The sequence below is a fragment of the Ixodes scapularis genome, unplaced genomic scaffold (assembly GCF_016920785.2).
Source record: "Ixodes scapularis isolate PalLabHiFi unplaced genomic scaffold, ASM1692078v2 PGA_scaffold4__175_contigs__length_147842914, whole genome shotgun sequence".
Lineage (NCBI taxonomy): Eukaryota > Metazoa > Arthropoda > Arachnida > Ixodida > Ixodidae > Ixodes > Ixodes scapularis.
In genome coordinates, this window is record NW_024609879.1 from 58754138 (window position 1) to 58761408 (window position 7271).

Here is a 7271-nt window from a genome sequence, read left to right on the forward strand (position 1 = left end):
CCGATTGCTCCCCCGACCGCACCGTTGCAGCAGATCAAAATGGACCTACTTGGGTACCACCATCGACGGTCCCACCATCGACGCAGGGAAACAGATGAACAATTGTCGCCACGGATTATCTCACACGGTACTGCCGAAACGAAAGCCCCTCCTTCAAGAACTGCTTTAAAAATCTTTCAATTTTTTTTTTTATCGAGTTATTTGTTTTTCGGCACGGCGCTCCCGAAGTTCTGAACGCAGACCGTGGATCATCGTGAAGTGGCTTATTATGGTGCAGCATGGCAAAGGACACGACGCCTACAGTTTTGAAGGATTGATTTCAGATGCTACATAAACAATGTTTAATATTGCAACTTCAATTATGCTCGATGCCCATACCTCACTGCTAGGAAGAACGGTAGAAATGCATGATTGGCTTTTTATACGTGGAAACTGTTCCGACTGATATTGAAGCAACTAATACAAAACTTGCGTCTATATACATAGCTACGATTAACCACAGCTGCCATGCCAGTTCCTGATTAGGTCCAAAACATACACGGATGGAGCGAGTAGTGGGCAAACCTGAGCAATCTACTGCTGCGCAGTCCAGAGGAGGATACCTGAAGCCAGTGTGTTGTTGAGAGGGGACGGTTTTTCTTATTTTTTCCACAACGCACGCAGGCAGCACTCGTCTGTCGAAAGCTCCCAGTCGACCCCACATCCAGCGGGCTAACCGCAGGTATGCCAGAAGGCGATAATTCATGGAGAGGAAGAATAACAATATTTTTTTATAGAACTAAAGGCAGAAGCAGCACGTTCTAAGGTGCAGCTGAGACAGAAAGCAGGCTTTATCAGTCCGGTGTTTAAAGCTACTCATCAAATCTTTGATGATTTTTGATAAGTTTTTGAAAGAACTGCCGCACTCGCTGCTTTATAAAAAAACCCGTTCAGATTGTTTATTTTTTCATGCGTAATGAGGCTTTTTGTTTTGGGCACGGCAAGGCTTAGGAGCACGTAAGGTGTCAGCAAAGCGAACACTACGAAGTAGGTAGTGCTATTTTGGGGGCACGTAAAGTGTTAGCAAAGCGAACGCTTGCTACGAAGTAGATTCTTCTATTTTGTATCTACCTTACTGAGTAATCTAGGATATTCGTATGCGCGCGATCACGTCTTCTTGTTTCATTTTGCCGGGTTATGCTACACACTAAACATTGTAACACCCATAATCGTGTAAAAAGGGTGTAAGAAGGGTGTAGGTTAGGAAAAACACCCTTTTTACAAGCTTTTTACACGATTTCTGAATATCGGTGGGTGTTAAAAGGGTGCGCTGACGTTTTACACCCTTTACACGCCCTCTTTACGCCCCACTCGCAGCGATGGTGTCTGAAATCGTGTAAAAAGGGTGTATGGGCGAATTATACGCCCTTCATCCACACGGTGTGAAAGGGGCGTAATGGTGATGCTGTTAAATACATCCATGATTTCATAGCCGTTCATATTGAATTGAATTGAATTGGTTTTTATTTAGACACTATGTCAATTGTAACAGGACAAAAGGCAGACTATCTCTGCCTGACGTGGTCCTATCGCCAGTTTACAATGCAAGCAATATTTATTGCTTTATTACAATACAAAGCAATATTGATTGCTTTGGTGAAACTGTCGTTGACGTACGGCGGTACAAACGTATAAACATCGAGTATAATTAATCACCACACGGAGTCGCGCAGGATTAGGAAGTGCTAGAGAATAGTTTTTGCAACCTCTATTGAACTCTTCGTTCGACACGAGCCTAAAATTACGTTTTGCGCGTGCATCAGTTTTATCGGTTCAACCTTGATTATAAAAAAAAAAAATCATCTCCGCTCGCAAAAAAAAAAAAAAAAGAAGACGTGTAAATATACAATCTAGGCAGCACACACTATTGCGCTGTTAGGGAATTAAATCGGAAAGAATGTGTCGATATTATCTTGGTCTAACCAATATCTGAAAAATGGGATGGGTCGCGCCGACGCTGTCCTGACATACCGTACTTGGCGCCGTTTTTGGTTGACTGTCAAGAGTGTCCTGCGTGAATCGGCTATGCCGGCGAGGTATTTCTATTTCTTGACTGCCTAAAATCGGACGTTAAAAAAAAAAATACAAAGCAAGATTAACCGAAATAGAATCTGCTTACTTTTAACCTGAGAAAGACCTTTTAAGCTGAAGACTTGAACAAACTGTGGCGCCCTCATTTCGGATGTTACAAACTCACCTGACTGGGTTTCGCACTACTTATAGCACCTTCACTGATACTTTATTTTGGAGTGTAGCTCAGAAGAAACAATGTCGCAAGACAATCGAAAGTGCCGGATTAATGACATCCCCAGGGACGCGACTCTTATCTCTGCGTAATGACACCAAAATATCTAGCTTTCCGACGCTTTTTTTTTTTTCCGGTTTTTCTTTGGTACACGTGAAACCGCGTCGTCGGCGGCGTTCAAAAGGGTTTTTCGTATTTATCTTGTGATCTCGCGGTCCCCACCAGATCATGCGCGTCTACAGGAGTGGCAGTTTGAGACGCTCAAGGTTGTACTACGCAAAGCAAGCCCTGGCGAGTCCGATTTCGCGACCTTCCCTGGGCAGGGCCGGTGGCAATACAAAGCAGCAGAGGGAGATTAGCGGCTTTGTCCAACCCCTTTGACCTCGTCTTCTGATAAGCCTCGAAACCTTCTTTTGTGTCTTCGTGTTGCTGTGAGCGAGTGCGAAGGCCGCTTCTAGCAAATCAGAGGGGTGACACAAAACACGTGACCGCTCTCCGTAGTACAAGGACGCTTGGACGAAAATTTGTCACGTGATTCGCTCTGACGCGCTGATGGGCTACTGGGGCCGTAGTCTTTGCAGTATGCCAAGTTATGTCGAGTTGTAGGGGCCACGTAGGTCCGGTTTACAAAAGGGGGGCGCCCGTCAGTGTATTCCTGTTTTTCGTGCGTTTGAGTCGCAGCTGTGATTTTTCGTCGTGAACGGCCGGAATACATCCATGCCAACTTTTCGGAAATGGTCGTTTATTTCGTCGGACTCCATGGAATTATTGTGCTGTATTTGTTGGACGCGTTTCGACAAAGAGCTGCTCATCGGCGGCCGCGAGACTTCCGTTGAATGTGATCGACCGCCTTCAACCTCGGCATTGTGTTTGCGTTGTTTTGTGCTGCCCGAATCGGATTACGCATCTATCACGACAGAGAGGTGCTCATCGTCGACCGCGAAATTTCCGCTGACTGTGAGCGACCGCCTTCATGCTCGACATTGTGCTTGTGGATAGTTCTGTGCTGCTCGAATCGGATTATGCATCTATCACGGATTACATGAGATCGCTGTTTTATTTGTAAGTACTCTGCAAGCATGCTTCTGATAGTAGTCCAAGGGGGCTATGTTCGAAAAATGTTTCATTTCTTCTAAAAAGAAACGGAAGTGACGGAAGCGACGATATCGCGTTTGATTGGTTGGAAGGTCAAATGGCAAAAATAGGTAACTTTCGTCATTTGAACCTCTAACCAATCAAACACGATATCGTCACTTCCGCCACTTACGTTTATTTTTAGGAGTAACGAAACATTTGTCGAACATAGGCTCCCTGCTTCCGTTTCAATAGACCATTTTACGGTTTACAAACATGAACTGCCGCTTACGTCTATAGCAACTCCCGGTCGTACCGCCTTTGCAAGCCTGTCAGTTTTGTCCACGTCACCAGTGCAAGGAAGCATGAACGTCACAAGAAAAGTACAGTTGGAGATTCAACTAGGGCCTTCGGTTGTACAATTTGAAGGGGTTATGAAACAATATCCGGTTGATATATTTATGACATTACACGCACGGACCGCCACTGGTTTAGAAGTGAGTCGCTCGTGGTGGAATTGCGAGGATAAAAGAGAACTATTTCTTTCAGTCTTGCCTTCGGCAAGTTTGATGACGTGCGCGTGAACGTAGCTTTGCCCTTTGGCACGGTTGTAATTGCACGCACTTGCCCGCATAAGCTGAGACCTGGCTGCGGCCAGATGACCTGCCTGCAATCGTCTAAAGAGAATTTTGTAGAACCTGTTAGAACCTTGATTAAAAAATAAAAAGTGAACCAGACATTTGCAGTCATTTTCTCGTGCACTCTAGTACGCCTTACTTTATGGGTGTTGGTAATCGCGCCTTTTTTATTTCCCTTTCTGGCGGTGATGCAAACAATTTAGAAGGCGTACTGCGCAGACATAACGCCCTAATAAAAAGGCGTACAGTGGAATCACACCCTAATTCAAAGGTGTTCGGAATAACGCCGTCCTTTAAGGGTGTTAGGGAAAAACACCCTATTTTAGGGGCGTTAGGTATAACGCCCTTTCTTTAGGGCGTTTTGCTGCACTCAAATGGGTGTTAGTTATAGGACAAGCCATTTACACCCACAAGGGTGTTACGGTGTTTAGTGTGTAGCACCATTTGCACTCACTCGTAGAGCTCGTTGGAATGTTCGAGACCCTTCTCGCGGACCTCGCAGCGCGCCACAGCGAGGACGGCGACGTCAAGGCACAGCTTGAAGAAGTCGCTGTTCACCGTGATGCACTCTGCCGGCTGCTTCCGAACGGCTTGAGGAAGCTCACGGCAGCAAAAACACTCCCGATTTGTAGGCTTGGCCGTGCAGCGGCCGCAGTCGCACCTGGATAGCAAGCTTACTTAGGACCCAGCTTCTCATCTGCAGGGGAGCGCTCACCAGTGTGTACCTCCTACTCACCGAAGTGGCTCCGTTGGCGGAGTTGCGGCAGACGAGTCTTCCGCGGCTCTCGAAGCGGACGGAGGGAGGAACGCGTCGCGGTGCTTGCGTGGAGTGTCCTCGTACGGCGCGTCAAGCTTTGCACTCCTTTTAAGAATTCGGCGCTCGAAATCCGATAAGCCTGGTAAATTCATCGATGACGGCTACCCGATCCCAAAGCTATGATGGTTGCAGCGAGGCCTAATGACCGACGGGCCGATAGTGCCGACGGGCTATAAAAAAAAACAATAAAAACTCGCGTCTAATTGGCTAACCGCTTTGCTCCAATCGCGAAACTGCTTCATGTTACGTCATGAAGCGCAATGTTTTGCTCATTTAAAGTTGCTTTCTGAAAAATTTAAATTGCTGATCACTCAAAAAATAATGCGAGTTTCTGTAATATTTTTTTTCCTCGGTGTTCCTGCTTTCATTGAGATCTGTTTCAGCGCGAACTTCAAACCGGTCGAAAATTTGTTAGTGGGCCATTTTTTCCTATGAAAACCCATTGTAGTCGTCGCGGTCAAGTTACGGCTAAAATGTTTTGTATATTAACACTATAATATCGTGGACATGACAACTGCTACCTTGTGGGCCAGGAGAGATCTCACTTCTTGATGCTTTTTTCACACTTTTGTTATATTTATTATTAGATTGAACTTAGAATGAAGCAAACGTGACAATTTTAGGAATATATTCTTGAATGCGTGAATGGTTAGAGAATATTTTGGGTTCATAGCTTTAAAACAATGGATGCTAACAAAAAAAAGAGTGTTACAACATAAAACAATTCTGGTATTATTCGACGTTGCACGACATGTTTGAAACTGTATTATTCGTAATATCAGTCGTCGCTTCGAGGTTACAAAACTTTAATAATTCATCTTGAGTGGTAAATTGAGCTGCACACATACTAAAACGTGATTAAGCAATACACGATCCAAAAATCACTTGCCTATAGGCAGTTTACCACTTTGATTACGTTTTGTCTTCGAAAAAGGTGAAATAGCTATTTTTTGAAAATATAATAAAACACATCTTTTAAATTTTCTCCAAAATTAATCTTTTTTTGGAGGAGGCAATATTATACCCGTGCCACACTGGCAACTCGAATGCCATTTACAACGAATGACATTTGTGTGATCGGCAAATCAGATCGAAATACGTCGCGCGTGGAATGTGGCTCTCCCAGAGCTTCGTGCGCTGATTGGTCGTCCGCTCAAATGTCATTAGTTGTAAATGGCATTCGAATTGCCCGTGTGGCACGGGTATTACTGTGTGTCGCGACTTAAGAAGTCTTATTATGCGGAAAATATGGAGCCAACTATCTTACAGCTATTACTTGTGAATTTTAATTTTTTTATTTTTCTGCTGTGTTCGCTTTCCTTGTGCTCTGTTAACTAGCATTTTGACCAAATATTTTTGTTCATTTTTAACATGACAAAAAATTAGAAGTTGTTCTACTATGATATGTGGAATTGCGGGGTTTAGACTTCTCAATCCTGGAAATTATAAAAAGTTTTCACGGTTTTAAAGTAAAAACTTTTAACCAGTCAAAAAAAAAATGAAACACTGTTTAAAGACGTTTGACATAAATTAATTGATCAAAACTTTTAAAAATGATAGAACGATCTTTGCAGAAATGAGATGTACACTCCGTATTCTTTGGCTTTTTTTTGGCATATATTGATGTCTGCGATACCCTCCTAACCAAGTTGATGATTTTCAAAACATTTTTTTTGACCACGACCAATTGGACGATTTTCAAAACGTTTAACAAATAAGAGCATGGGTCGATACACACTTCTTTATTTCAATTCCCTGCTATCGAAGTAAACTACATTTATGTAGATAGCGAATAGGCAAGAGGTTTTACAAGTTCCATCGGTCAGTCTGAAATATTTGTCACCTAAATTCTCCCACTGCACGCACAGTAATCTATTCCAGTGTCTACAGAGAATTTGGCCTAACTTGTAGTGTGCCACATTGTTATCTCGGCAGCGTCTTCATGGTAGATGCGGGAACGAAAGACGTTCGATGTGATGATGCAGTGCCCGAAACACGAACTGCTTTAATATTTCTTCTGTGCATCATTACGGACAAGGCGTCCTTAGCTTCCTCTTCATTCAGTTTCGCAATGAAGAACGGGGTCCAAAAACAACTTATTGTGATTTATTTTCAAGCCTGTTGCGTCCTCGACCACTGGAAGAAGTGTGGGTGCGTTAAAGCGATTACATCTAAATATACACTTGAAACATACTCACAAAGATATATTTTTTAAGAGTAAATAGTACGTTTCTGTCAGTTAGTAAAAATATGGTGACGGTGACTACCCCCTATTATATGATCGCCAAGATAGACAAAATTGTGTGATAACTGACACTATGGAGGTATACCTTTCATTTAAATAATGTTGTTTTGAATAGCATTTCACACTCCAAATTTCAACCCTTCTGAACCACATATTAACAATTATTATTTTTTCTTATAGTGCAACAATGACGGTGAATGTAAACATCCATGC

At 43.2% G+C, this 7271-nt stretch overlaps 1 pseudogene; it reads right to left on the reverse strand.

The window, feature by feature from the left end:
- Nucleotides 1–297: 297 nt before the first annotated feature.
- Nucleotides 298–4863, reverse strand: LOC115321734 (annotated as a pseudogene).
- Nucleotides 4864–7271: the final 2408 nt, after the last annotated feature.